This window comes from Mauremys reevesii, linkage group 1, assembly GCF_016161935.1.
Source record: "Mauremys reevesii isolate NIE-2019 linkage group 1, ASM1616193v1, whole genome shotgun sequence".
NCBI lineage: Eukaryota > Metazoa > Chordata > Testudines > Geoemydidae > Mauremys > Mauremys reevesii.
In genome coordinates this window covers 107,476,635-107,493,007 of record NC_052623.1, presented here as the reverse complement: position 1 = coordinate 107,493,007, position 16,373 = coordinate 107,476,635, and positions in this window count along the sequence as shown.

Below are 16,373 nucleotides of genomic sequence, written 5' to 3'. Positions count from 1 at the left end.
CGCTAAAGTTCAAAGTGGGGAATAAACCTATGACAGCAGGATTCTGGGTTCCTGAGCTTTGGTACCTTCATTCTCTGACAACGGGGTCATAACTGTACTCAGAAAAAGTATTCCACTTGCTGGAACAACCCTCACACAAGATACTAATTTAAAATGTGCTTGGAAATCTTTAAAATGAGCCATAAATTCTAACCCAATACAAAATACAGTTTTCTTTCATAATCATGCCTCAGTTGCAAACCTGTGAAAAAATTTTGGAGACTATTTCATTCACCAAAACAATAATAATAATAAAAAATGCAGTTTCAGTCAGTCCAAAACTATTTGTGAATTTACCATGAATTTCCCAAACAGTTTTGGTCAAAAAATGTTTTTGGACTTCTATGCTATTCGCATGCAGAGGAGGCCACCCTTATCTTTAGGACAGTAATTAGACTATTCTCTAGGGATGTAGGAGTCCCAGTTCAAGTCCCCTTCTACTTGATTGGAGCTTTGGATCTCCTGTTGCATGAGAGTGCCTGAGCCACTGGGCTATTGGAAATTCTGGGGCAAGTCTCTTTCAAACATTTCTATTTAAGTTATTTCACTTTATATAAATAATTAAATAGTCATTGAAGTGGGGACTTGAGATTACCCAGAGATGAGATGTAGACCCATTCCTGACACTGGCATAGTCCCTCTGCCATGTGATAGTAGATGTCCAAGCCTGCAAGTTGGCTACCCAGTAGAAGAGAAATCCATGACACAAAGTCTTTACTTACACATATACTAGTCCTGACTCAGAAATGCAGGCAATCATCCCTTCCAGGAGTCTCAGCCCAATACCGAGTTTCCAAGGACCAACTCTGCCTCAAGAACTGTCTTGAATCTAAGTCCAAGACAAAGAACAAACTCTCTTGACTGTAGCACAGTTCCCTTTCTCCAGAACTTTATATAACCAAAACCTAACAATATAAGACTAAAAACGTGCTTGCACACTAAGACTTAAAAGACTATGAGCAGCAGTGCCATCTGGTGATGCCTAGCATAAGAATGTTCTCCTGTCTGTTTTTCCACTTCAGCCCCAGTGGTGTGATATATAATGTTCCTGTGTTACTTACATGTAGATGCAAAAAGATGTAATGGGCTGTCACTTTGAGGTGTAGCTGTCTCATGGGCATTCTAGGTGAATGACACACAAAAACTCCTTTTGTAAATCCCGCTGCAGTGTGTGAAGCCAAAATCTCTGTGTGTATGCCCAGAGTTTGGCTATGCACAGAGCTGGCCTAATTATCTGCATAGGCATGCACATAAATCTTTGGAGGGAAAAAAGTCATCTTCTGAAAGTCCAAGATATGTGCACTCTGCTATGTGCACGATTCTTTAGAAATTCAGCTCCTAATGTAACAATTGTTTTAGTTTTAAGTCAGTCCATTATTGTTATTTTAATTATTTTACTATTGTCTATATGAACAAGATTGTACCATATATGGGCATGATTAAAAGCCCACTGAAGTTAATGGGATACTTTATCTCATCTATATCTATCTGTCCTATCTGGCTTGGTCCACAGCAGGTTTAGTATATATTTGTGTGTGTATATATGTAGCCACATATTATTATTTATATTACTGTACCTCCTAGACCCCCAGTCAAGGAACAGGACCCCCTTGTGTTAGGCTCTGTACAAACATACTCTAAGTTTCTGGCAAATGTGATTTAAAATGGCTGTTAAGGTATATAAAACCCAGAAAAATAGGTTCATAATGTGACCATACAGAAATCCTTTGCAATCATGGTGTCCCTAGACTTGGCTCTAAGTAATGAAGTACAGGTGACATTAAAGTAAAGGATTAGCTTAAAGTGAAATGCAGCAGAATCTTCTCAAAAGGTGCAGTCAATGACTTAACAATCTTTAGGCATCTCATATGTTACTTAATACTCCTAGATCCCGTTTTAATAAAAGATATCATTCATATAACCTGAGGTCTATAATTTCACAGTGGAGACAAAAAGGGTATCGTTTTCACAGGCTCCATCCATACCTAATGGTTAGTTAGGAGCGGTTAATTCTATTATTTTCCAAGGATATCTTTCTAGAACAATTTTTGAAATTCATTTCTCTGAATTCATGAGAAATATAAGCCTTCAATTTATTACAAAGAAACAAACAAACCTCTTTCTATTTACATTTAATTTACCCATAATGGTCTCTGCCAGAGATAATGTAAATGGAGCATAGATTTTCAGGCTTCCCTTAACTGCCACTTTCCCATGTTTCACTGATATTGGTCTGAGGTTTAGATGCATGAACTAAGACTTTGGCTTTCAATATTTTCCTATTATTGTTTTTCCTGAGTGTCTTTTCTGGTTTTTTTTTGTTTTTTGTTTTTATTAATTCCACATGTAGGTAATTAATTTGTATTTCTCTTCACTTTAACTTTAGATTTCATAAACTATTCACTTGACTAGCAATTCTGCTTTTAAGAGAAATGTTTTCCCACAGAATATTGGAAAAAGTATTATTATTTTCATTTTTTTTTCCTGAGGAAGTTACCAGTTTGAAGCTTTCTTGGATGAAATCTAGAAATACATTATGAAAGGAAATCTGTATTTCATGGGAATGAAGAGACAATCTATTAAAATGAAAACACTTCCAGAACAACCACTCATCCAGAAACATTACAGATTTGAGTACAATCATTACATGAGTTTCAACTCCTGATCCTTAAACATGAAGAATACTGTTTGCATGTCTCTGAACAATCATGTTAGACTTAATAGATTTTATCTTTACATACAATCTAACTTGGAGGTTGCTGGGCTTGTTGCATGATGTTTTTTACAGATATCTCCTATATTTAAAATGAGCAAAATTGCTAAGACTTGTGACATCTTTAGAAGTGGGAAGAACTGTTTGAAGTCTTCTCACTCTACGTACACATTTGTATTTTTGAAGATCTATTTTCCTGATTACATGACCAACATCAAGGCCCATCTTTCACTCTGTCGTCAGATGTTGTCAGATGTTCGGCTGTATGTGTGTGTTCTTTGTGTGCTGTCCCAGCTCTGCGCAGATAGTTGGCACAGCAGACCTCAATCAAAATGCCCAACGACCACAAGACTTGGTTTAGTAGTGAAGGCTCCCAGCCAGATTTATTGTCAACGAAGCACGGTAATAGCATTTGGCAGACTTTACGAGGATACTGAGATATGTATGCCCATGACAATGGATGCAGCTCAGTCAGTGGTGGGACTTTCCACTGCCCCCTTGGCTGGATGAAGGGTTAAGGCGAGATATTCCAACATTTATAGACTGAGACAAACAATCTAGAATAAACAGCTTACGTGTCACCATACACGTTTCATGGCATGTTTGTTACCTCTTCCCGTACTTTGACTCCTGATATTTCAGGCAAAATATCACTATTCATCACTTTTGTCAAACCATTTTATTGTGTGCTTGGTTGGGGTGTTCTTGTGCTGGCCTGCTGCAATGTGTTTACATATTCAGTGTGTTTTAGCAATGCTAGCAATACCGGTGCCGAGTTTGTGTACCAGACACTGGCTTGCAGGCAAGCAGCTGCTTTTAACAGGGCCTGACTGTTGCTCATAGCATAACTTTTGCTGATTTTGGTTCAGGCCTCAGGCCTAGCATCAGGCCCATACTTTCGGCTCTTTCTTTCTTTCTACTACACTCTCTTTAGAGACCGTCCCGATATTTGGGTGGTTGTCCCATGTCCCAACCAGTCTTAGGTCGGGATGCAATTTGTCCCAATATTTCACTCTGCTGGCAGCACTCGGCTTTTTTTTGTTGCTCCGCCAGCGGATCCCCTCCCCTCCCCCATGTGTCCCGATATTTTCTTCATCTCATCTGGTCACCCTAACCCTCCTACACCTCTTCCAACCACAGATGAGGGACATACTGTCCTTTTGGAACTATATAACAGCTCAGAGGCCCCTCTCCTGCCCATCGCCTTGACCACTTGGTAGATGTCTGTCATTATATCATATTTGTTCAACCTCACAGTGATTTTTTTATAGGAATTTGTTTATGTTTGGAGCATAAACAATATTAGAAGTTTTTTTTTCTTGTTTGGTATCGAAGGAAGGATCACACAGGTGCCCAAAACCTCCAACACTCTTTGGGTCAATTCTGCTGTCCCTCCAGTATAAAGTAGGAACACATTAGGGGTACTGTTTGTGGCTTATTTTTAAGTTACATCAAAGGCACTTAGAGCATAGTCATCTAAAGTACTTGTCTGGTTCCCACTATCATAGTGGTGCCTCAGTCTTTACCTCTGTGAGACAGAGAAGTGCTATTATCCCCATTTTATAGATGGGTAACTGAGGCCTAGAGGCCCAGATTTTTAAAGATATTGAGGGGAATTACTCCACTCAATGTCAGAAAGCCTAATTGACTTAAAGGCCAAAGGACCGGGTTTTTAAAGGTATTTAGGTGCACTGCTACCAATCTGGCCCTAAATCTCATTTTCAGAAGTGACTTATGCACTTAGAAGCCTAAATCTGATTGAACATCAATGGAAATTAATCTCCTAAATGCCATTTCTGAAATAGGTTCCTATGTTTGTTAGACATTGCAACACTGAGCAAAATGATGCCTAAATATCTGGACCAGAGAGAGTGACTTACCCAAGTTATATAGGAAATCTGTAGCAGATAGGGAATTGAACCCATATGTCCTAAGTCCTAAGTTAATGCCTTAAGCACTGGCCTACTCTTCCTCTCATATGAGTAGGTATATATATTTTTCTTTTTTAGTACAACTGTAAATAACTAAAATAAAATTATACAAAAAATGTTTAAAAGCCAGCTCATTAACCGCTTTTAGAATAATCTTCCAAATCTTATTTTGACATATGTGGCAGGAAAGGACATTTGTGATTGTTGAGCCTCAGAAAATAATTTGTATGCTATCTTTTATGCTCCAGTGCAAAAACTGAGCCTTAAAAATATACTCTTCAGCACCCTTCAATTTAAAAAACTGTTGATAAGAGAAAAGTGTTCAGGTAACTTGAGCTGGGGCTCTGATGGTGTGGTCGCCCTCAGTTGCATACAAAAAGTCATGAATTAGCTGAAAATTCCCTCTACCTGTCACCCTTGATGGTAGGTATAAGGGGCTTGGTCTAACCTGAGATCATCTTACATGTGTCACATAGGATGTATTGTGCAGTTTCATAGACAGACGACGCCAAAGCAGCACACCCTGACAGACCGATAATGGCCTCTCATATAGCAACCCCCCCTCAGAAAAAAAGCTTAAAAGCTTTATTCTCCCTCCTGTCTCTTCCTGTCACTGAGGCATTTTCCTAAAAAAACAATTCCTGACCAGTAAGTTTTTGTTAGCAAGTTTAATAGAAAGGAGTTAGTATATCAAAAAAAATGATGATAGAAATGCAACTTTCCCCTCCAGCTCTAATACATGACTCATTAGGTACTGTGCTCTTATCAGGGTGTCTATTTCAATTAGTCTCCTTCCTAAAGGCACTCGTATCTTAATTTGTTTAGATTTTTTTCTCTTTCCATTAATAATTTCCTAGGGACACCGAAGTGGAGGCTGGTTTGTGTTAAAATGGCTTGCATAGTTTGAACCTTCCCATTATCATAGTGTTGTGACTGCAGGTTTTCTGATCACTTTCACAGGCTGATAACAATTGGTTGCTGCCTCAAGACACATATTTTTTGGCTATAACAAAAAAGAGGGGTATAGTGTTGCCAGAATCATGATGACACATTACTGAGAAAAATGCAAACATGAATTTCTAGCAACAATGAAAACTAAAGGGAGAAGAGTGAGATAAAAGACGTGGTGATATTTTGGTGGCATGCTCCACTGCAAGACTTTGATTGGATTGTGTGTTACTTCATAGGACAAAATTCAGATCCTAATTAGAAATTAGAAACAGACTTTTCGCAACTATTTTCACAGTTCCGGGATGATAACAGATAGCATCATATTGCCACAAACTGAAAGGAAGGGGGTTTTATTACTGTTTTTGTTAAGCATATTTAGTCTTGGCTATGAACCTGCATAAAATGTTGCATCCAGAATGTGGAAAAGGACATATACATCTGCTAATCTGAGGTCAGTTTCTGCCATTCTTGTTCTGAGTAGCATGTGATCCAAGAAGAGATCCAGCTGGGCTATGTTGTGCAGCTATTTATTCTGGTGATCGGTTACTCACATGAGTAGTTCCATTAAAGTCAAAGGGAATAATTGAGTGAGTAAAAACTCCCTGGTGTAAATAAAGGCTGTGTCCTCTAGCCCACTGAAATCAGCCGGATTAGTCACAGAATAAAGTACTGTTCAGTAGGGAGACAACATAAAGAAAAAAGTCTGTGTTACTGCATATAATTAAGCTAGGCACAAAAGAACCTCAAACCAGTTTCACTGAAAGACTATAATTTTAACAACATTTGGTTGTCACACAGGAGTAAAAAAGATGTTCTTTTTGTTACATGCAGTTATCGCACAGTGTCCTGTAACGAAGCCAAGTCCTGGAAAACACGTGAACACTGTGTGTGAGAGAAAATCATTTCCTGTGCTGTTTTGGCAGAAATAAAGATTTGTTTTGATAGATTAGAAGTGATGTATGGTAAATTAAGTAATCTAAGGGTGACCCCCATCTCAAACATCTGGAGAGTTGCCTGCCCCACTGATAGTTTCAAGCTTTATTCAGTAGTGCATATTCTCATCATCATCATCAACATTCAGAACTTTATTTTCTGATTTAGGTATAACATCATCAATCTGAATTATGTTTAGGGTACATGAAACTTAAATAATAAAATAACTTCAGGTATTTTTTTTCTAACTTTTTTTTTTACATTGCCTTTTTGAGCCTTCCTTGCTCCCTTTTTCCACACTGCTAATGTAGCCTTTCCTTCCTGCTAGGGGTAATAATTCATTTAATTTGGAAGGCTGTGTTGTATAGTTGCAGAAGTATGGGGACTAGGACTTCTCACTCTGAGACACTGGGCAAGTCTCTTAACATGGGGAAGGTAACTGGAGGTTAAGAGAGATGAAGTAACTTACGAATTGAACCAGGCTGCAACTCGAATCTTACTTCTTAGATTAAATGTGTTATACATTTGCAAGACTCCAAACAAACAAATGCTGTGTAGTTGAAGAGTGTTACTGATTTCACTTTTTTTTAAGACAATAAGAAAATTGGCCCTCCTTCCCTTCCGCCATGTCCTGAGAAAAGAGCCAATCGCATTATCAACCATATTTACCAAGAAATTTTAGAAAATTATCACACAAGGTATATTATGGTATTTGAATGGAGTTGTATCCACCCACTATGGAGGAGATCAATGTATTTAAGAAATAATAACTAATAATAAACAGTAATTTCAAACTCTCTCCTCTAAATATATGTGGTGTTGTAGCCATATTGGTCCTAGGATATTAGAGAGATAATGTGGGTGAGGCAGTATCTTTTATTGGATCAATCTCTGTTGGTGAAAGTCAAGTTTTCAAAGAAGAGTTCTGTGTATTTCAAAAGTTTGTCTTTCACTAGCAGAAGTTGGTCCAATTAAAAGATATTACCTGCCTCACCTTGTCTCTCCTCTAAACATATCTATTTTCCTTTCATTCTGTTCCTTTTTCTTCTTTTTTTTCTTTGCTGTTTAGGAGCTAATGCACATTGGATCCATCTTGTTTTCCTCTGTGCTTTGGTTTAGGATTCAAAACAATTTATATTGTTTGACAGCAATTTTTACAGCTATGTCAGAATGAATCATCATCCATTAATGTGAAAACTGACTTTGTCTGTAACAAGAATTTGATTTTTAGAAGCATGAAATATGTATATATGCTCCTCAGGATCACACCAGACTGAAAGAGAGTTTTACTGATGTTGGTGTTAAAGGAGAACAATATATACTGAGACAGAAGCCACTTATTCTCCTATCTCAAAATATAGGAAAAGGGCCCCAATTATGCTGCTTTTACACACACTGAATAATACTTTACTCCACAGATGTTTCCTTGTGACTTCAGTAGGACTGCTTGCAAATTGACAGATTGTGCAGTTGTGCTACTACAGGAGCAGACCCTAAACTGAACTGTGCAACAGAGTCACAATTAGGTTCCGTGTTACACCTTGCTCTATGGTGGAGGGGGTAAGTAATCTGTGCCAAGTCTTTCTTAGCATTGCTTACTTCTACTTCCATGCCAGCTCAGCAGGCTAGTATGTTCTAGGTTTGGAACCAAGGCTCAGCCTATTCCTCATGCCTGTCCACCCATCTCTAGGGAAGGGAGAAATAGCAGTTTCTTGGAAAATGGTTTCCCTTCAGCATTGTGACCTGCAATGCAGATAGTCACACAGAGCAGTGTTGCTGTATGTCCCTCAGGTCCACTCACTGTAAGACTCAGGGTAAAATACTATTCAAGAAGAGTCAGGGTGGCAGAATTGAGTCCTTAGTAGAGCTGGGTCCCACCTCAAGTCAGGATGAAAGGCTGAAGCCTCAAAAATATTTGTGAACTGAAAATGACATTTTCCCCCATTTTGGGCCAACAAAAATGCTTCCTTTTGATAATTCTGAAAGGTTTTGTTTTGATGTTGGCCTTTTTCAGTCTAATTAACTTAAATTTTGAAACAAATAGTTGTTTTGACCCAGAAACCAATATTTTTTTCATTTAGAAAATCTTGAAATGATACATTCCAAATTTCAAAACCTTTTTACTCACCATTTTTTTGGAGTCAGGAAATGTCATACTCAACCCTGTTTCACAGACAGTTTAGATTTTGACAAATTGGAATTTTTCAACAAAAAACTATTTGTCAAAAAAAAAAAAAAAGAAGAAGTCCCAAACAGTGCTAGTCCTCCCTCCTGTGGAGAAACCTTGGATCTGTGTTTACAATAGGCTCCTTAATGCACCCAGAGGTTAGTCTGGCCATTTGCATTTAGAACTAGATTGTAGCTTTAGGCAGTGCCCCATGCAATGGATGGTACATAAAATGCAATATCCCAGATGTATCTTTGGGAGGCATTGTAGTGATTCAAAGGCTCACCTCTGAATCTCAATTTCTCCCCACCTTCTTCCTTGCTCTGAGGGGGAGTAATACCTACTGCTAGCCTATACCAGCAGCAAATTATTACATCACCTGTTCCAGCTCAACTGCACTGATCGATGAATGTGAGGCTGAAGCCAATTCTCGGCCCTATCCCATTCCAGTATTTTAATTATAACACAATGCTGTTTTGCAATAACTTCCCATCAAGATTTACAAGTCTCAGTCATTTTGGGGACAAAAATTCCAAGATACTAAATGAAAGTATTTGTGATTCATGAGGTAACATTTTGATTTTTCAATATTGTCTACAGACAAGAATTATAAAGATGTACCGTCATGAAAACTGAGCTCCTTATTTAATATGATTTTTGCAGAAATGCAGTGGCCCATTTTAGATGTTGATAGACTGTCCTATTCAAAACAGCTACTTTAGATTATGCTAAATAAATCCTTTAAATGATTTATAAATATTTCAAATAATTGGCTAAATCCTTTTCACTTTAAACATATTGACTTCATTGTTAGTAAGGCAAGCAGGATTTGATGCTACATGCAACTTTGGTATTCCATGGCATTTATACAGATTTGCCCCAGTACCTGCCTTCAAAAATATGCAATAAATCTTTAGCAAGAATATTAGTTTATTCATTGAATTTAGAAGAACAATTTATTTATTTTTAAAAACCAACAACTTGATCAATATACCAAATATAGTGGGAGAGTGTCAATTCATTACATGGTTTATATACATAGTGACCATCTCCCTAACCACAGGAATGAAACAGTTTGAGTTGAAGATGTCAACCATTAAGAAAAAAAAAACAATTATAAGACACATTTTCCTAGATGGATTCTGTTTTATAGACTGGATCATAAAATGTCTCAATTTAGGATATTCCCCTATAAATATGGAGACCATCTGTGTGAAAGAAAGTGTTTGGTCTGTCCGCAAATTGTTTAAAGATGTTAAGTAGTTTAGGTGTGCCAGTGCCAGTACGTTATTCTCCTCTCCTTAGGCCTAGAGACATGTAAAGGGAGAGCAGCAAGCATGAATCAGCCTCTGGCAACTGTGGAACAAGAGGTGAAGTAATACTGTTACAGCTACTAGGGGACCTTTGAAGTGAGAGCAGTGCTTGTGATTGGATAGGCTAATGGTTAGAGGGATTGAGTCACCCATTCCAGTTGTGTGTGGGACTGCTTTAAAAAAATGCAGGCTTCCAGTGGCTGGTGAGATTAAGGCAATTAGGAGACTTAAGACAGCTGATTTAGCCAGTGCAGGGATGTGTGTTGTTTTTTGTTTTCTTAACTTGCTGGTACTCTAATGAAGAACCCTCCATGGGAGGAAAATGACACATTGCCAACACCACTGCTAGCTCTTTCTCTGCCTGCACCTGCCAGACAAGCATCCTGACCCTGAAGGCTTCCACCCTGCACCTAGCCTTGACTTCCTGGGAATGCAGCCTGCATATCCTCACTAATGAAAGCCAGGCAGGGGGAACCACCAGGTGTGAGAGGTGGCTGTTGATGAAGTCTTATGGAAGCAAGCAAGAGAGCACTGGGAGGAGATGGCTCATCCGCGTAGCATCTGGGAGCACAAGGATTTAATTGACAACATGGAAATATCTGGGCTGGAGGGTGCTAACTGACTACATATGATTACCGCAGCACCAGAGGAGGAAGAAGAATTGGATGCTCTGTGAGGAAAAGACTGTCTATTGGCCACCTTGGGCATTATATGGCACTATTTCCTCCACTCAGGTCTCTTGTCCATCAGAAGAACAAGTATGCTGTACTGGCAACAGGAGGTGAGGCGCAGACATCAATGGCTGAGGAGGAGCCATTCGCCCCCAAGGCTGAGGGGCTCCTGGCCACCGCACCTGAGAGGAAGAGATGTAGAGAGTCAGTGGTTACAGATTCCCTTCTAAGGGGAATGGAAGCATCAGCTGCTGATCTGACATGGTGTCCCAGGAGATGTGCTGCCTGCCTAAAGCCTGTGTTCAAGAATTACAGAAAGGTTCTCGAGGCTCCCCTTACCCTCTGATTATTACCCCATGTTGCTCATCTACATGGGCACTAATCATACTGCCAGGTCTGTCCCTGAGCAGCTCAGCAGTAACTACAGGGCTCTGGAAACTAGGATGAAGGGGTAAGGGGTGCAGGTTGTGCTCTAATCCAACTTCCCTATGGAAGATAAGGGTCCAGACAGGGATACACGCCTCCCGCCGATGAATGTATGGCTGTGCAAATGATGTCAACGGAAGGATTTCAGCTTTCTTGACCATGGGATTCTTTTCTGGGAAGAAGGTCTAATGTGAAGAGATGAGGTTCACCTGACCAAGAAGGGGAAGATCATCTTTATGCAGTGATTCACCAACCTAGTTAGGAGGGCTTTAAACTAGGTTCAAATGGAACAGGTGACAAAAGACCACAGGTAAGTATATAAAAAGGTGACTTTAACAGAGAGTTAGATATGGGGTGGGGAAATGGTAAATTACAATAGGGTCATACTAACAACAAGAGGAAAATCGGTGGGGGAATCTGCTTAACATTTTAAATGTCTATGCACAAATGCAAGGAATAAAGGGAATAAACATGAAGAACTGGAAGTATTAGTAATAAGCTAAATTATGACTTAATTGACATCACAGAGACTTGGCAGAATAAGTCTCATGACTCAAATATTGGTATTGGAGGGTAAGATTGTTCAAGAAGGATGGGACGGGTAAAAAGGGAGGAGACATTGCATTATACATCAAGAATGTATATACTTGTTTTGAGTTCCACAAAGAGGTTGGAAGCAGACCTGTTGAGAGTCACTGGGTAAAGATGAAAAGGATAGAAATAGGGCTGATGTCATGGTAGGGGTCTACTATAGACAAGTAAATGAAGAAGAGGAGGGTGAGGAGTTTTTAGAATAAATAGACATATCCAAAACATGAGACCTCGTAGTAATGCAGGACTTTAACTACCCTGACAGCTATTAAAAATGTACTATGGCAAAACAAAACAAAATTCCAGTAAGTTCTTGGAATGTATTGGGAACAACTTTTTGTTCCAAAAAGTGGAGGAAGTAACCAGGGACAGCCATTTTTTACTTGATTTTGACCAACAGGGAAGAATTTGTAGTGAATCTGAAGGTGGAAGGCAATTTGGATAAAAGTGATCATGAAATGATAGATTTCATGTCCAAGGAGAGGGAGGAGTGAGAGCGGCAGAATAAGGACAATGGACTTTAAAAAAAGCACACTTTCACAAACTCAGAGAACTGGTAGGCAAGACCCTATGGGAGGGGGAGAGGGAAACTAAGGGGAAAAGGAGTTCAGGAGAATCATTAGCAATTACCTTTGAGAACTCCTGGAGGATGGATGAGATCTCAGAAGACTGGGAAAGAGCAAAAATAGTACCTCTCTTTATGAAAAGGACCAAAAAGAACCCAGGGATTTACAAACCATTCAGCCTAACTTTGATACTTGGAAAGACATTGGAACAATGAATTTTAAGCATCTGGAGTAAAATATGGTTGTAAGGAATAGCCAGCAGGATTTTCCAAGAAGAAATCACACCAAACCAACTAATTTCTTTCTTGACAGGGGTTACTGGCCTCGTTGATGTGGGGTGTGGGGAACCAGTAGATGTGATATATTTTGATTCTTATAAGCAAACTAGGGAGATGAGGTCTAGATGAAATTACTATAACATGGGTGCACAATTATTTAAAAAAAAAACCATACTCCAAGAGTTGTTATCAATGTTTTGCTGTCAAACTGAGAGGAGATATCTAGTGAGGACATGCAGAGGTCAGTCCTAGGCCTGGTACTATTCAATATTTTCATTAAAGACAATGGACAATGGAGTGGAGAGTATGCTTATACCATTTGTAGATTACACAAAGCTGGGTGAAGTGGCAAACAATTTGGAGGACAGGGCTAGAATTCAAAATGACCTTGACAGATTGGAGAAATGGTGTGAATTCAACAAGATGAAATTCAATAAAGATAAGTGCAAAGTCCTTTACTTAGGAAGAAAAAAAATCCAATGTTCAAGTACAAAATGGTAATACTGCAGAAAAGGATCTAAGGATTATAGTGCATCACAAATTGAATATGAGCCAACAATGTGACACAGCTGAGAAAAAGGCTAATCTCATTCTGGACTATATTATCATATGTAAGACATGGGAAGTAATTGTCTGACTTGACTTGGCACTGCTGTGGCCTCAGATGGATTCCTGTGTCCAATTGGGTTCTACACTTTAGGAAAGATGTGGACAAATTTGAGAGAGTCTACAGGAGAGTAACAAAAATGATAAAAAATTTAGAAAACCTGACCTAGGAGGAAAGGTTAAAAAAAACTGGACATGTTCAGTCTTGAGAAAAGATGACTGAGGGGGACCTGATAATAGTCTTCAAATATGTTAAGGCCTGTTATAAAGAGGATAGTTAATAATTAGTCTCCATGTTTCCTGAAGGTAGGACAAGAAGTCATGGGCTTAATCTGCAGCAAGGGAGATTTAGGTTAGTGGAGTGGAGTGATTACCCGCTCCTGCTCTGCCCAGGAGAGGGCTGTGGCTGGGGCAAGAAGCCTGGGCTGATTGGAGGAAAGTAGGCTCAGCTGTGGCCATGCCCCAATCAGGCCCAGCTGGCCCCTATAAAAGGCAGTGAGCCAGAGGCCCAGGCAGTCTCCCTTTGCCTGTAGAGGGAGAAGGTCCTGGCTGCAAGGTGCCAAGAAGGGAACCTAGAGTGGAGCAGGGCTGGGGAAAGGCCTAGGGAGCCGGGGAGCTCTGGCCTAGGAAAGCCCCACGCTGAAGGCCTGGTAAGGCCCATTAGGTACTGGGTTGCAGAGGGCAGCCCGTGGGTAGGCAGAGGCAGCAGGTCCGAACCCCCTTTGCCTATGATGAGTGGCTGACACTGCAGTCTGCCCCAGTGAGTGGGGGGCTAGATTGGGACTGGCAGTAGCCGAACACTGAGTGAAGTGGGGATAGTGGGTGGGCGTTCCCCTGGGAGGGGAAGATCATGAGGCTGTGAGGGGTTACTGCCAGGGGGGCAGCGCCCCAGGTAAACAAGGCACTGGGGTCCTGGCAGGGACACGGGGACACAGGTAAGGCGGATCACCGGCCTGCAGAGGGCGCTCTGGAGCTGGAACAAGCTAATTCCCGGAAGTCACCAAAAGGAGGTGCTGCGGCGGTGAGTCCAGAGGCTTACAGTTAGATATTAGGAAAATCCTTCTAACTATAAGGGTAGTTGTGGAATCCCCATTATTGGACAAACACCTGTCAGGGATAGTCTAGGTTTACTTGGTCCTACCATAGTGCAGGAGGCTGGATTTGAAGACTTCTTGAGGTCTGTTCCAGCCACCCATTCCTATGATTTTGTGTGAAAGCATCCTTGGGGAAGGAGCTGAGACAATTCAGAAGATGCAGGTGCTTCTCTTCCTCAATTTGGACTGAGCAATGCCTGAGATTCAGCACCTGCCTTTGGAGCTGAGACATGCCTCATGATTCTCTCCATTTTTTACAATAGTACTTAAAAGGCAGCCCATAAAGTTAATCCTAGTGTGTTTCTGAGCCCAAAGACATTCACTAGGGAAGAGAAAATCCACTTCCATTGAACTAGAAGGGGACTGATCTGCTCTTCCCTGTATTTCTCTAGGTGTACAGTCATACATTTGGGTAGAAATAAAGGTAAAAATAAGTACCATTTAAATGGCACTGAATTAGTTAATAAACCGGAGGAAAAGGATCTGGTTGGACCAATGAAAGATTAGGCATTTGAATATTCTGTTCAATGTTTGCTGACAATGAGGAAATCTAACAAGATACACCCCTCAAAATGTAAGGAGGTATTGTATACTGTGTCACAAAAGAAAGTTATCACGTTACAGAGCCTGGTTATAGCACTGCGGCAACATATTCTAATCTTTGGCAACACAAAGTGTTCCAAAACCATGAGTCAGTCCCCTAACAGAAATCACAAGCTCAGCTTAAAAATCATGAGATATTAAAAAATAATATGTTTGGTTCTTTTTGTCTTCTGACTTTTGAGCCTTTTTTAAATTAAAACAAAATGAAAGCTGAGATTCTCATGCAGCATCTGGATTCCCGGATCTGGGGCTGTCAGAAAACCATCAAATATAAATGGGCTTGTGATAAAATCAACCAGAGTTAGCAACAGAAAGTTACGTGTACAACCATTCTTTTTTCAGTCAAGCTCTGTACTTAGACCACTTGGGGCTTTTCCTATGAGCAGATTCCAGAAGGGGGCTCAAACAAAGGATCAGCAGGACTTCTCTGAATAGCCCAGCAACAGTTATTATTATTTGTAATATGGAAGAGTCCAGGGACTCAATAAAGATGGGAATCTTGATACTGTAGCAGGGCCATAAGGGATGCTTTCAAAACTGGCTTTAAATTCAGGAGCACTTTCAGGTAGGTGACCCAGCAACAATAGCAGGCTGCTCAGAATAGCTCAGCATGTACTTACAGTGACGAGGAAAACTTTTAAAAATGCTTTAAAGTAATGAACCCAGTAAGAGCTATGACAACTGACACTGTCCCACCCAAATTTACCATGCCATCACTGCTTATTTGAAGCTGGGGTGGAGAAAGAACTGTGTACAGCAATAAAAATCATTGATTGAATGGAGGAGACGTGCATTATAAGAGAGGAGATTGATTAAATTGGGATTATTAGATGATTATTTATAATTGACTATTGCAATCTTTAAACTGGCTAACAATTATGCTTGGAGATCTCTTTGAGTTTATTGGGCAAACTAGGACTAGCGGTGGTAGATACAATTAGGAAGCTGATTGTAAAATAATACTTAATTCGAGGAGGTATTATTTTACAGACAGAATGGTGAATAGGTGGATATAACTTCCAATTCATCCTGTGGAGTAAAGTATTATTAACACCTTTTAAACAAAACCTTAATGGCTATATGGAGTTTTTCAGATTGCTAGGCATTTTTTGCATTTAGGAGTAGCCAAAAGTCATATTGATTGTTCACAAGGGAAGTTTTCACTGATTTTTGTTTTATCTCCAGATTTGATATTCTCAGGGCAGCATAGTTGTTGTTGTCAGGGCTGGCTCCAGGGTTTTTGCCACCCCAAGCAGCAAAAAGGGAAAAAAAAAACCGTGATCACGATCTGCAGCTCTACTGCCGCTGCTTCAGTGTTCGGTGGCAATTCGGCGGCTGGTCCTTCTCTCCGAGAGGGAGTGAGAGACCCGTTGTCGAATTGCTGCCGAAGATCCAGATCTGCTGCCCCTCTCCGTTGGCTGTCCCAACCACCTGCTTGTTGGGCTGGTGCCTGGAGCTGGCCTTGGTTATTGTTATTTAAATGTTTCACAT